The 16309-nt window shown below is 35.1% G+C and overlaps 1 long non-coding RNA gene across 1 annotated transcript in view; it reads right to left on the bottom strand.

Annotated features, from left to right (window-relative positions):
- LOC309964139 overlaps nt 1-16309 on the bottom strand; it is a 567331-nt gene that overhangs the window by 411231 nt on the left and 139791 nt on the right. The gene's annotated exons all lie outside the window — the stretch shown is intronic.

Consider the following 16309-nt stretch of genomic DNA (forward strand, 5'->3'; position numbering starts at 1 on the left):
CTCTGTACAATTTTCTTTTATATGAGGTCACAAAGAGTTCACAATAATACTGAGGAAAGAAATATTCTGAGTAAAGTAATTGAAATTCCCTTTCAAACACATTTTCTTACTTCAATATATATCCATTTACACCTTTAAGTTACATTACTTGATGCTTGATTCTTTTTTTCCTTGCTTGGAATGCAGATAGATATTCCCAAACCAAGTAAGATTTATTACTAAAGAGCTCTTCAGTGAGGTGTACTTGCCTTACCCTTAGGATTCTGCCTCAGTATCAGTGTCCATTAGGTGCTAAATACAATGCTATTTCATAAAGCCCCTCGATTTGGAATATGCAAAAACAAAAAACAAAAAAACTTAGAACTACCTAGAGTTATTTGCCATAAGCTCACTTGAGTATTTCCACAACATCTTATGTGAAATTCTTAGTGTTTGCTTTTTATCAGCTCACTTGGTATCTCATGTATGTTGCTTTACTACATTTATATTAATAGGCAACACTGAGTCCTGAACGTGGATATCTTTAAAGCAGTCACTCAAAATTCACATTCCTGCCAAGTTCAGGTTATATAAATTGGAGTCAAGGGTCAGTAATTATCCAGTGACCATTTAACCCAACATACTTATATTTGTGTCTTAGCTGCCAGCATATTTAGACACCAAATAAAAACCAATGAAAGTCATCAGTTTATGTAGGTACCTGGTATTATCTGTTCTAACTCTTTAGATGATTAGGTCTGTTTTGTTTTATTCTGATAGTGCATGTTATTGTCTGTGAGATTTAATGTATATGCAATTTAGATGTTTTCAAAATAGATCAGATATACATTTTAAATAATAAAGATATCTAATGACTCACAAAGGGGAATACAACCTATCTGAATAATACATAATCCTATAATGATAAGTAGATAGGTAAACCTTCATAGATATAAATATTAAAAATAGATAGGCATAATTATTCAACTCTTCCAAGCTCATATTAATAGGCAATCAATTTTTGTTAACTTTCTTTACACTGAGAGTTTTAGGACACATGATATTATTGTTTAAAATGGACTTGAGGATACGGGAAGGGGGAAGGGTAAGCTGTGACAAAGCGAGAGAGAGGCATGGGCATATATACACTATCAAACATAAGGTAGATAGCTAGTGGGAAGCAGCCGCATAGCACAGGGAGATCAGCTTGGTGCTTTGTGACCGCCTGGAGGGGTGGGATAGGGAGGGTGGGAGGGAGGGAGACGCAAGAGGGAAGAGATATGGGAACACATGTATATGTATAACTGATTCACTTTGTTATAAAGCAGAAACCAACACACCATTGTAAAGCAATTATACTCCAATAAAGATGTAAAAAAAAAAAAAATCCAGCAATCAAGGAAACGTGGTAGCTCAATGAAATGAATTATTTCACTAGTGGCAAAATACACATCAACTATGGCAATTGTATAGAATATAAAGAAAGATTAACGCTAAAGTTTGTTTTGGAAGGTAATGAAGTACCACATAATTCCATGAAAAATAACATCAAAGACAAAATGAAAGAACTAAAAGAAACTTCCAATTCTAATACAGTAAAGCTAAATAAAATTGTCTCATGATTTTGGAAGCACTATGCTCAGAAAATTTTCCTATATAAAAACTTTTTTGTTCCAAGTCAACCAACTTTTCCTTAAATAAACACTTTTTACTGCATTAAACATTAACTATGGGAAAGCCACTTCACTCACAGAAATTATAGTAAAAGAAATTGTACATGAATACAGATAAACAAAAGAGAGAAAATACAAATTTTCTTAAAAGAAGCACTGCTACTGGCCTGGAGGAATGAAAAGTAGAGTTCAATTGAGAAGATCAGTAAAAGGTAAAAGGTATTCAGGATTTCCAAAATTATCAATAAGTTAAGTGCCTTGGTGAGAAGGTATTTCATGTGAAGAAAATAAACAAAAGGGAAAGAGCAAAAAGGCATCAGAAAGCAAGAAATTCATATGGTTGGAGCAGGGATTAATTATAGGGAAGCAGTATTAGCTAAGCCCACAAAAATAAATAATAACCAGATCATAGAAGGCCTTGTCCATTGAAAAGGAGTTAGAATGTCTTTCAGTTGCAATCGTTTATTTTGAAGAACTTAAGTGGAAGATGAACATTATTGGAGTTACTCTTTAAGGCGGGAGCAGAGAGAAGCTAGAAACAAGGAAACTCATGAGGAAACGTCTGCATGAGGATCAATGAAGTAAAGGAAGGCCGTAAACTGTGGCTGTGGACACAGAACTGGAAATAAAGGAATGTATGTGAAAAATATATAGAAAATCTATCCATACTGGACTCAGTAACCAATAAGAAATGGAGGAGGAGAGAAAAGTTAAAGTATATTTAGAATTGGTTTGCATGACTGGAAAAACAACAATACCATTAAGATAGAATGAATCAGGGGTAAAGCTTGGCTTGAGAGCAGGGGTTGAACAGATGAGACACATTTGGGAAGTACTAACTAAACAGTCAAACAAAAACATTACCCCTAAAGGTAACTAAAGGTACCAGAAGCACAGGTGTAAAGTGAAGACAAGATGAGAAGCATGAGGAAGTGAAAACAAGAAAGGTGTACTTTCCAGAATTGTGGTGCTAAAGAAAAGAACAAAAAGAGGAGACTTTGAACAGGTGTTAGGGTCTTAATGTGCTTGTTAGTTGGATGTTTGGATTTAAGAGCAGGTAAACCAAAGTGCTTTTATTCAAAAGTGAAAAGAGCCAAATAGGGTGATACCAAGAATTCAATAAAGATTATTAACAACACAAGGTCCACAGGGTGAGGTATCCAAAGTCAAGCTGAGATAAGTCTTTAGAAAAAGGAAAGTTGATTTTCCTGTTTTGAAATAAAGAAAGGATGTGAACGTACAGGATAGTCTGGGATGGAAATGTCGGAAGCTAAGAGTCACACTGGACAACTTTGACCTAATAATGTGGCAGAGTGTGTCATCTTTTAAATGTGTGGAGGGGAAAGAGGCGCAGAAGGAGATGGAGTTTCCAAGAAAGTGGAAAGGGTCTGAAATTGCAGCTCTGTGGAACGTTCAAGAAAGTCAGGAAGAGATGAATGTAAGAACTATTGAGCAGTAGTGCTAGTTTGGCTGAACTTTTTATTAAAACAATTCCTTTGCAGTGACAACCATTACAGAGCTGAAGAAAAATGACATATTTTGAAACTGTCCACTTTTAGTGGGAACCAATATACTTCCCAAAGATTTCAAGAAAATCAAATAGTGTAGTAAAAATACTATACTCTAGATTAAAAAATCATAAAAGTGTTCTTTTCAAACTGAGGAGCAAGACATTATTAAATAAAATATGACCTAAGCGTATCTAAGTGAAGTTGTTAGACATTTTGTGTACATGGCACGAAGCCATTGCACTTGATGTTTGATTTACTTGCAAGAAAACCTGCTGCCCTAATTACCCTTAAACCTCAGGAGACTTATGCATATCAAAGACACAAACTGTTTCAACATTATGTGTGTTTAAAAGGAAACTGAATCCATGAAGAGAGTGATTCTTTTGAAAACAACCACAACCCTAGAGACATTTTTAGAAATCGTGGGGGCCTAATGTTTATGCCATAACATACTGACCATACTTACAAACTTCCAGTTACATAGAATATGGAGGGAAATCTATGCAGGTACAAGCGAAGACACATTTACAGAACTCGCCATGTAATTGCAAAGGGTGTTAAGTAAGATGATTTGTTCAACTATTCTCTGGTAAATCGAAGTACTTCAGAAGAGTATAATAATAATCTGCCTACATAGGTGTTGAGAATTAGTCGTTCAGAGAGAAAACTCTTAACAAGTTTCATCCTATGTATCCTGGCAGGACAATTCCTGCAGTGGAAGTAGCTTTTAAGAAGTAGCTTTTCTAGATTCCCTGATGCCCAACAAGGTATTTGATCTTCACTGGCAGATAAAGGAGGTCCATTTGAGCTTTTGTGGCAAAATACTTTAGTGCCCTGGTTATCTAATCTAGCTGCCTCCTCATGAGCACATGATATGCAGAAAAACGGATACCATGGGAATTAATGAGAAGACTGCATGTTAGGCCAACCTCGTTCTCTGTCAGATCTCTGTCAGAACTTACATCAACCTTGGTTGAAGGTATTTTTAGGCACTCATATGCTACTCTTAATCTTCTTGGTTTTTCCACATACATACACCTCTCTCTGAACATTGTGGCTTCTATGGGACTTGGGGGAAACATGTACTTCTGCCATTGGGTAAGGTTCCTGCCAGTATTTCCTGAAATCCAATCCTTCATAACAAATTACCTTTCATCATTCTCACCTTCACTTCCCAGTATAACACATTTCATGTTGTGGAGCATTGAGAAGCAACAATATGACGAATCACACTACCTAGAATTATTTACTTGTTTCAGCTCTTAACGACAGAGAGGGATACAGAAAAGTGCAGGCAGGAGTGCAGGTACTAGGAACCAGAAGAACTCCATACGGTGAGGTATGTGACCAGAGCTTCTGACCTACCTTCCAGAATCTGCTTCCTCATTCAGATGCAATTTCAGAATTCAGAATTCAATTCTCAGTTCAGAAACATTGAGAAAGCTGGACTTGATGTTCTCTAACTATCATTTCCTGCTCTATTACGTCATGTAAAGTAGTATAAGTGACATGCTGGTTCACATAAAAGAAACTGAAAAGGCCAGCTGGGCTATTCAGACTTCACCTTAATAGGAAAACTTGAAATCTTGCACAAGTTGTGCTCTGAGAATGGTGAGAACACTCACACTGTGGACCAGTCTCAGAAACAGATTTACATAGTCCTCGGGATAAGTTAGGAGCAAACCATTGTATTAGGTAAAATGTGTATATATAAATGTATGTGTGTATATATCCTAGTTTTTTCCATAAATGAGAAAACAGAGGCCAAACTATTTTAACTCAGCTGGGGGTTACACATAGTGCCAGAGCTGGGGCTGCATATTCAAGTGTTTTTGACTCCTATGATAACATTAATTCTACTGCACTAGTCTACTTTACCAAAATGCTATCAAGAAATTCCTGACTGAAAGTCTTGAGTCCTTCACACTATTGGGCCTTGCATGACAGATAATCCATAATAGAGAGTTGGGCATAGTCTGGATCTTCGGACACTGGTCAGATAGAGGACAACACAGAGGTGTGTTTCTGTATATATAGACAGCCATAGCTTTCATTTTTCTCTGCAAGGACAAAAGTAAGAAGAAATTCCACAATGGTTCTAAGGACGTTTGTCCTGTCATATTCTCTCTTGAGATCATGTAAGTCAGATGAGCACTAAATACAATATTTGGTGAAGGATGACTCATCTGAAACCAAGAAAATACAAATGATGGGAAATGGATAAGCTGGGAACTATTAATGGACACTTTACACATATGTCACATTGTGGTACAAACTTCACATGTATGGTTTGATTTCCTTTTTCACAACTATCTACTAAAATGAGAATTATTTTTATTCCTATTTCACATATGAGAATATCAGAGCTAAGAAATTTCAATTTACTTGGTAAAGGAGACAGCCTAATAACTGGCAGAGTGGGGAGAAAAGTACACTCTGCTCCCTCCCACTGCTATGCTCTGTTCAGGGCATCAAATCATACCTAAAGGCTTCTTGCATACCTGAGAGCTCATTCTCTCCAAGTAAAGGGAGAGGGGATCCTCTAACCACATTATTATCTTCTACTAATATTTTGTACTTTTCTAAATTTAGAATCTTTGCTAAATGTTTCATTAACTTAGTAATCTTTATACTTAATGAAAATCCTGCTCACTCATATCTTATCAAGCTTAAAAGAAAATCAACATGATTTAAAAATGCCTCATCTATATGCCACATGGAAAAATATATGCTTAACTTCCTTATCTAATTGTCATATTAGTTTGCTGCTGGGAACTAGCGGCAATCTGTATTCTTGAAGTCACGCTATTTGTCAATGATTCAGAGATCTTAAGAATGTGCACCACAATTATTTATTGCTTTATCCAAAGCCTTCCAGAATTTATAGTCCCTAATCTGTAGCATATATTTTATAAATCCTTAAGTATGCAAAAAGGAAGAGAGGAGTCCAGTTACAGTTCAAATTAAGCTATTGCCCTTGGAAAGAACTATATTATTAAAGTTTGATCATATATTTTGCTGTCATGTCATTTAGCTAATGTACTGTCCTTGAACCATGCACTGATCACTTTGTACTAATTATTTAAAATCATTCTATTGGCGCTTGTTGGTATGAAAATGGTTGATTCAGAACACTTAAGATTTCAATAAATGTGATTGCTGCTTTACCATTAAGTCTTACTCAATTGTTCATTGTTATTGTTTTTGGAGCACTGAATATTCTTTGATAAACGAATAATGGTTATTTATTTAGGTTTCCATCTCTGAATTGCTCTTAACACATTTAATTTACAAAAATCTATGAGTATTCTGAGAGGTCAAAACCTGTATTCTTGACATGCTTACATTTAATTCACTAAAGGGTATGGTAAGTGCCATTCAACAACACCTAATAAATTATTTTGGCAGTTTATTCAAGAAGTCAGGGCTTTTTTTTTTTTTTTTGGCCACCTCACATGGCATGTGGGATCTTAGTTCCCTGACCAGGGGTCGAACCCGTGTCCCCTTCAGTGGAAGCACAGAGTCTTAACCACTGGACTGCCAGGGAAGTCCCTAGGGCTCTTTAAATGTTTTTTTTCCGGACGCACAGGCTCAGCGGCCATGGCTCACGGGCCCAGCCGCTCCGCGGCATGTGGGATCTTCCCGGACCGGGGCACGAACCCGCGTCCCCTGATTGAGAGTCGGCAGGTGGATTCTCAATCACTGCGCCACCAGGGAAGCCCGGCCTTTTCTTTCTTAATAGTAAAACGAAGTTGAGTGTGGCAGTGAGAGCCTTAACCAGACCTCCTGAGTTAGAATCCTGGCTCTTCCACGTCCCACTTGTGTGACCGTGAATATGTCTCCACCACAGTTCATTATCTGGAAACTGGTGATTAAATACTCTTTACCTTATAGTGTCATTTAAAAGATTCAGTGCATCTGGTATATTCTGCACATAGATCAGTGGGTGACACAGAGCAGGTTCTTAAAGTGTCCCTATTATTTTTGTATTAAAATCTGTAAAAGGTTTTCACTAGTAGAATGTCTTTCAAAGGATTTATGTGTATTTTCCAATAGAAATTCGTTCCACTTTCGTTCCTTATTCTTAGTATCAATGCTTTCTTAGTCCTTATATTAAGGCTTAAGGATTGTCTTTCTAGACTGTTCTTGAATGGCAACTAGAACATTCATCTGATTAAAATTAAACAAAACTCAGCCTGACCCTAGTTATGTGCTGAATACTACAGGAATTTCACAGTGCCAGTTTAACAAGGTGTTATTTCACAGCTAACACTTATTTTTTCTCTGGGAAGAAAGAGAAACAAAAATAAAGCATACCCAAGAGCAAAATAGGCCCTTCCTATAAGCTTCTGAATTCAAAATCTCTTATATCTCTTTTTATGTCCTTTCTAATTTACAATTTCTATTTCATCAATGAGATTAGTGTAAGAAGCTACGAGTTCAAGAGCATTTTCAAAGTCTTCTGAAGAGCCCTTATTAGCGGACTATTATATTCAAATAGGAGAATGAACACAAAAAAACTCTGTATTCCATAAAGCATGTAGGTTTACATGTGAATTTTTCATTAATCAATAACTATTCATTAAATGTCCAAACTTTAAAACTTATAATATTGGGGGAACTTTCAGTTTAACTTATCAATTGTATGCCTATAAAAATTCTATGCTACTCATTACTAATTACTTGAAGTTTTATGTATTAGAATTAGATAAGGGACAATATCTACTACAAAAAATTTATGGTATGAATTTTCATTTTTGCTTAAGAAAATATTTACCACAACCAAGAGCTATTTAAGCAATAAAAGAGTAAAACAGCCTGAAAGGGTATAAGTTTAGTAAAAAGGCTTTATGCAATGACTACACTTGTAAAGCAGGAAGAGAATAGTCCCTGAGAAGTAACAGCAGGCATATTCAAAGATATAAAGAAGGCTTCTAGGATAGAACTTTTTCAGAGCAGTGGAGTAGGATTTCAAAAAAAGGAAAGCAAAATAGAAACAAAGCAGAAGAATACTAAGAATTCAATTAACCAAATGAGATTTTAAAAAAGGAAAAGATCATTAGTGAACTTCAAAAGAGAAGTTTCCTTGTAGCATTGGGGAAAAAATCCAAATGGAAAAAAAAATGTATGGGTGGACAGTGAAGAAATAAAGTAAACATAATTTAGCAAGAATTCCCCAATAAAGCCTGTTTACCCTTGCAATTTCCAAATTTTCAAACCCTCCCTTCTCTCTTGTTGTTCATACCTTTCTTGACTCAACCTGCATTCCTTCTTTTGATTTGCTTCAGATCCCCAAAGAAATAAGTCTTCTGGAAGCCAAAAAATCAAAGAGGTTCAAGAAACTTGAACAGACTCATGTACACAGTTATTTAACCAACTCCATGAGGTAAGGCTTTTCCTCAGAAGGCCCATCCATAAAATAATGCTTGTTCAGTATACCCACTGCCCACAGATATTGTCCACTGGAACCTGACACAAGTTATTTCTTTGGTTTTAGAACTTTTCCTGTTAGATTTTTAAAACAGGCTATCCCAAAACAATAGACTAATATCCACAGTCCTTTAGTGACTAACCTACATATAAGATTTTCTGAAAATAAGCATAAAGCAAGATGTTGCTCACCAATCTTTAGTGCCCTATGATGGAGGAAATAACTTGTTATTTGAGGGTTTTTTTTTTTATGAAAAGTTAGTAAACTATACCTACCAAAAAATATCTGTCCCTCAATATCTAGAATCTAGTTACCTGGATTCCTGTTTTATTATTTCAATTATTTAGTCACAAAGGCCATGTTTTATTTCCCCACTTTCCTGAGTATCTGCCACCTGTTCCCACGAATAGCTATATCTGCCCTTCCCTGTTCCTTACTCATATGCTTAAACTGCTGGTGGTTTTGGAGAAAATAACAGGGCTTTAGAGTCTGATCGTGAAAAGACATGTTCTCCAAGCTCGACAGGTCACAGAAACTCTTCAAGATGCTTTTTTAACATCTAATATTGATTTCCTATCCTTTATGATCACCACATATAGCTATATCAAGACAAACTATTCTCAATCATTTCCACCACCCCACCACTATTACTCACAGTAGACCATGTTTCCTATTTGGCTGAAAAGGTACAAACCATTACATGGCAACCTCTCTTCCACCTTAAATGTATTCCATATTTTCAAACTCTTCTCTCTCATGGTTCCTGACTTAGCAGATGTGTCCATCCTGAGGCTTTCTTCTTTATGCTCTGATTTCTAGCCTCATTCAGGATTTTGCATCAATATTCACCCTTTTGGGTTCTTTTTCCACTTACTTGCCTCCATGTACCCAAAGAATGCATGCATTTGTTTTTAATTCTAAAAATCTTCATATTGATCTTATTTTCTTGTCATATATGTGAAAGCATAGAGAGTTGATGTGAGGATTAAATAAAATACAACAAAACTCAGTAAGAGGTAAGAAATTAAAAGTTGAGAGGTACATAGAAATACTTTTAAAATAGTTTTTCCAGGTTTTTTTTTTTTTTTTAAAATTATGCTTTAAAAGTTCCTATCTCTTCCCATAGTCCAACTAACCCTTTATCACCTTGTCATTGGTTTTCTGTCTCCTTACCTTGCAGGAAAACTTCTCACTCAAAGCTAACCAGTGATCTTCATACGAACTGAAGATCTAATATGTTCAGTTTTCCTTGGAACCTCTGTAGGATTGCTGACCACAGCTCTCTGAAAAAGCTTTCCTTCTTTAGCTTGGGTAAAATAACTCTTGTGGTTCTCCTTCTATCTCAACTTCGGTTATACTAGTTCTTTCTCCTTCTTTTAACTCTTAAAAACCTTTCTGTCGGGCTTCCCTGGTGGCGCAGTGGTTGAGAATCTGCCTGCCAATGCAGGGTACACGGGTTCGAGCCCTGGTCTGGGAAGATCCCACATGCCGCAAAGCAATTAGGCCCGTGAGCCACAGCTACTGAGCCTGCGCGTCTGGAGCCTGTGTTCCTCAACAAGAGAGGCCACAATAGTGAGAGGCCTGCGCACCGCGATGAAGAGTGGCCCCCGTTTGCCGCAACTAGAGAAAGCCCTCGCACAGAAACGAAGACCCAATACAGCCAAAAAATAAATAAATAAATAAATAAATGTTAAAAAAAACACAGTGGGTTTGAGTGTCAGCCTGTGGGTTCAAGTCCCAATCTGAGTTTAAAAATAAAAGAAAAAAATCTTTCTGTCATTATGTTCAGTGTTTAGTTCTGTCTCTTCACTGTCCTCCACTTGGAAATCTCATGCACTCAACTCTCAACTTAGGCAGGAAACATCTCTCTGTACATTTCTTGTCCTGATCTCTTCTTTATATTCACACTTGCATATCCAAAGATCTTTCGGACATCTGCATACAGATGCCCCAGCCCTGCCTTACATTCAACATCAACAATTCAACCCTGCAATCACCTAGGATTTGACCTTACTGTAGTTTTTCATTCCTCCTGTGCATGCATGCCTCCCTCTTGCTGTGTTTTGAGCTCTCTATCTCTCTTTCTCTATCTTTCTTTCCTTTTCCCTCTGCCACCCTTCACTATACAACTTGGATAGATACTTCATGGGAAGCACTTATCTTTTGTTTTGGGCCAATAAAGCTCTGCTCACTAATTTGTTCAACAGTGACATGATATTCATTCTTCTTCAGCACTCACTTATAAGAAAAAAACTATTATTCCTATACTCCTGAATAAGATTACCTGAAATAGATGATAAGAAATATATGACCAATTGTCCTTTTCTTGCTTGGAATGTTGGGAAATCACAGAATAGGATTTAATGCAGAGTTATAAAATATGTAGGAGAATTCTGTCTCTAATCTCCTGATCCCGTTTTCTTTGAATACTCTTATGTGGCTTTGTTTGTTATAAGCGAACTAAAAACTGTTTATGCCTTAGGCTCACTAGAACCATGTGGAAGGAAATCTTGTGGTCTTTGTCTACTACAAACAGATGAAATGCACATAGACTGGACTCATTAAATAAACTACTTGAGACTGTGTCTCTATTCATAAAACTTGATAAGGCTAAGCAATTTCAACAGCAGGAGAAATGAGAACCTATAAAAGTATAACAGAAGAATAGAACAAATTTAATAGGTATAGTTTAAAGTGCTGTTTGAAATACCATTTCATAGCTACCACTGTTTAAAAACCTGGTAATCATTTTTAAAGCTCCATTTACCAAGTGAATCAAATCCTCTGTGTAATATTTGCTGTATTTGCAATCACTGAGCATGATAGCTTTGGTTAGCACTATTAGATATGGAAGCATTTCAACTCATTTGTACAAATTTTTTTAAAGATCAAGGGGAGAAATCTAATTCCAGAGACACATTAAATTCAGAGATTCAAACTATAACCTAAAGAACTAATTTTAATTTTATTTTTCTTGTTTGTTTGCTTGTTTTCATTAACAACTATTCTGGTGGAACCAGTAGGCAACACTTTTTTTCTGGAAAAAAGAACATAAATACTGACAGAACAGTAAATGGGGTTTGATGTGGACTCAGACACACCAGATCTGCTCCAGATTCAGAGATGCATCTCTTTAATTTTGCCATCTTTTCTTACTACCCATCTCTTGCAAGTAACGCAATGAAAAAAAAATTATAGTCTTTCTATTTTATCCTTCCTTAATTTTCTACAAACAGCTTGCAGATGATATGGCCTGTAACTCATTTCTGTTTCTAGAACTCTCCTTGTTAGGAAGTTCATTGCATATATATAGGCTGATCCCAACTTATGAACTGGTAGTAGTCCAAACCCTCATGTTTAAATCAGTAGCTAGGAATACAAAGCACATTTTCTTTTCAGAATGACTTAATATGCAGTATATTGGTCTAAAACCAACATACAAAAGCCAAAATAGCTTCATTTTTTGAAGATCTACTAAATGTCAATATTATCTATTACACATATCTCAGTGTTATTCTAATCACTTTTTTGTTTTTAATTGAGCTAGTGCATACTCATAGTCAGCACATAAAGTGCACATCTTAAATTAACAGTTGGATACATTTTTACATAGATTACACCTATGAAATTGCCATCTGGATAAACATATTGAATATTTCCATCACTCAGAAAGTTTCCTTTTGCCTCTTTTCAGTCAACACCCATCCCATTCCATGGAGGTAACCATTATTTGTACTTTTATTACCATAGATTCGCTTTGCTTGCTCATGAACTTCATATCAAGGAAATTATACATCAGATAGGCTATTAAGTCTGGGTTCTTTCTGACAGATCCTTCAATATTCTCACATGTATCATTAGTATAGCATTCTATTTTAAAAGCACACCACTCTTTATCCTTTCTCTTACTGATTTTATCTATAGCTAAAACTGCTATGAACGCTTAATGCTCTAGGAGCACAATTTATTGCATTTATTTACCTTAGTGGAAACTAAGCATTTTTTTTACAAGCATTTACAAGCATTTATTTACCTTAGTGGAAACTCCCAAAGAGTTTTCCAAAATGGTTGTGGCAATTTTCATTTCCACCGTAAAAATATGAGTGTTCTAATTTCTCTATATTCTTGCCAAAACTTCATACTGCCAATAAATAAGCATGTTATTGGGTGTTTTGTTGTCATATGTAATTGTAGTTTAAATTTTCATTTATTTGTTGAAGAACTGATGTTGAAAATGGTTTATGTGAATATTGACCATTTTGATAGCCTCCATTTTAAAAAAATATTTGTAGGTGCACTTTATACAGTCTGGAAATCAGTCATATCTATCCCAGTGACTTCTGAGAAAGGTAATAGCATCTCCACTTTAATAATGATTAAACTGAGAACCTGAGAGGTAAAATAATTTACCAAACATCACATATCTAGTAAGTGGCAGAAGAGGCAGGGGATTCAGTCTGCCTCAATCAAAAGCCTGTGTTCTTCATAGCATCCTACACTATAGAGCACATAATATTGGGTTGGCCAAAAAGTTTGTTTGGGTTTTCCATAAAATGTTACGGAAAAATCCGAATGAACCTTTTGGCCAACCCAATATAAAACATAACCAGGATATATGGCAAACTGTACAGGGGAAACAAGGCATCCAAAACATTTCTCTCTAGGATAAAAGTTTAAGACTTCCCCTTCCAGAACAGTGGGAGTGAAAAGTTTAAGACTTCCCCTTCCAGAATAGTGGGAGCTATCATTAGTAGGTCACTGAGGTAGGGGCAAGTTATCTGGGGAAAAAAGAAGGTTAATGTGGGTAAAAAAAATACTATATTTCACAAACTGTGTCTTAAGGAACACTAGTTGCAGGACATAGTTTTTGCTCTTCTGGAAAAAGTAGTATAATATTCTAAAATAAATTATAGAAATTAAAAATGCACTTTAGTACATTAAAGTCTCTATAGCTTCCTCTTAAATTCATGTAATCCAGCATTTCTAAAATTTGACAAGAGAATTCTTTTCCAAGGAACACCTATTAAGAGTTTATGAAAACTAGCATGCAATGGAAAATAGCTTCCCTTTTTCCTTTTGATCATTCATTTTCCTTCTTCCTTGACCACAATGGAAACCTATGGGATATAAATCAATTCACACACACACACTGGAATTCACACAGAAACATGCAGCATATACTGAAATTAATAAAAATCTTTTGAACAAAAACCCAAATTCTTGTAAGCATTGATACAAACTACCATTTCAAGGGGAAGTGGGACAATCACAGGAGCAGCAAATATGTGTGGAGGATAGTAGCTCAGGAAAAGTAATCATTTAGAATTTAGGCTGTGGAGGTAGTTACTGGAATGAACAACTATGTTATGATCTTAGAAACAAAAGGGTAAAAGCACCCTGCAGCTTGCTCCCTCACTTCAGAAGACACTGGCATTAATCTGCCAATGTCCAAATATCTGAAGAGCAAAGGTTTGGAACTTTCATAGGCATAGGGAGGTGGGTTTTCATCTCCCTTGTGGTCAGTTGGCAAGGCAGGTTGGATTGGCCTTTTAGTTGTATGGCAATAGGCTTTCCCGTTATCCCTTGATTGTCATTCAACATTAAATCAAGATAGTACACTGTTAGTATTCAAATAAGTGAAGAGTATTAGAAAGAACTATTTTCTACTCCCATATCAATAAAGTATCAATAGTACACTGCAGATATGAAAAAAGCCAGAAGGACAATACAAACCTTATCATTTCTAAATATGTTTCCTAAGAGAATATGCAGAAGGGCCTGCACAGATTTCTGTTTAGTAATGTCCTTTGCAGCATTATTCATTACACACCCACACACAGACATATATTTATACGTGAATACATGAATAGATAAAAAGAGACACTAATACATAAAAGGGCTTCATATTGACAGAGCCATGCAAATAAACACAAAGTTTATAAAGACCACACAAAAATGATTAAAATATTCAATATGTTGTATCAATAAAATTGACAGAATATGGGAACTCTATATAAATTGTATGTATACCCTCATTAGTGATACGCAGTTGAATGATAGTCATTATCTTTAGCTATGGCTATCACATATGATACTTTCCTCTTGCTTTTCTAAAATGTCTCTATTTTTATTATGTTGTAAGTAATGTCTATAATATAATGCTGAGTCAAAAATGAATACGAAACTCTAAAACATTACATATACACATTATGACATCAGTATGTGCTTATATATTTCTGAATATGAACCAATCATAGTTTCTGAATGCTGGTTTTAGAGAGTTTTATTGTTGTGATTTAAAAATACATTTACCTGAAAAGTCATTCAGAGAATTATATATTAGAATTTATGTTGGATAAAAATGTATTCGTAAAACAGAAGGTAAGCTGAAAATGCATTTAAGATTTTTATAGAGACAAAATTTAAAGAGAGACAAAAAGAATGCAAGAGGAGACGACAGATATTGAAATCACAGAATACTGAAGAAGAATTGACTTAATAATCAAGAATAGGTTGATGATTGCAATTCATTTTATCTACACCTCTTTACAAAAGAATTTGAAATGGAAATATAAAATTGAAGAAAACTTTCCAGAACTTCACAGAAGTGTTAAGATTGAATTCACAATGACCTCAATAAAATCACCAAAGTCTTAAATTTCAAGAGAAAGGGGAAATTTTTTCTATGTCTCTAAAAGAACAAAAGCAAAAATCTTTCAAAGAAGGGAAAACATTACTGTTTCCAGGCTCTCTGCTGTGACAGTCAACAGCAGAAGGTAATAAGAGAAATAACTTCAGAGTCTTACCAAAAAGGTGTAATCCAAGAACTCTTACCCAAGAAAGTTTCTGTTCATACGTGAAGATAAGAGAAATACAGCTTTACACCTGTGAACTTTCATAATATTTACCACAAAGATACCCATTTTATTCTGCAGAGGCTGAGAAAATAACGTAAGATAAAAAATAAATGAGAATTTCTGCACATGGAAGTTGATTACTATACACAAAGATCAGGAAACAACTTTATTAATTTTAAAAAAAGAAGCATTTGTTAGCATGACGTAGATGTGTATAAATATATTTAAATTTTAGCATTAGAAATAGAAAAATGTTTCTGACCATTATGACTGCTGTGAGGGGAGAAAAGCATACAGAAAGACATTCACCCCCTATAGCAAACTATGAAGAAAGGAGGAAAGAAAAAATATAATAAGGATGCATAATATTCTCTGTGAACTAATAGTTATGATTCTAAATTCAAAATCTAATGAAATAAAAAATTACCCTTATTAGTTGACAGAATAAAAATGTAACAAAAAATCAACAAAGTAATGGTGTCATTTAACCCAGAAATGGAAAAATACTCCAATGTAACAATGTTAATATATTAGTAGGCTAAAACATTTAAATTGTTCACTAAAAATTCAGTGAAAAGAGAAAATTTAACATCTCTCTCAAAACAATACTTAAACAAAATAGAAGAATTCCTTTAGAAACAGCCATATAACCCCAAACCAACAATTTAATAATGGCAAAATGATGGTGATAACCCTGTTTAATTCAGTAACAAACATCTACTGCTATCAATATTGTTTAATATTAGAGAGGTTCTTGATAATTCAAGAGCAAGAATGGATAGGAATATTTGTCATAAAAGTAAATACTGTTATTTCTAGATAACACTGCATGCATTGGAAGGAATCAGCTAAATTCCC

Source organism: Leucopleurus acutus (assembly GCF_964270905.1).
Source record: "Leucopleurus acutus genome assembly, chromosome: 7".
Lineage (NCBI taxonomy): Eukaryota > Metazoa > Chordata > Mammalia > Artiodactyla > Delphinidae > Leucopleurus > Leucopleurus acutus.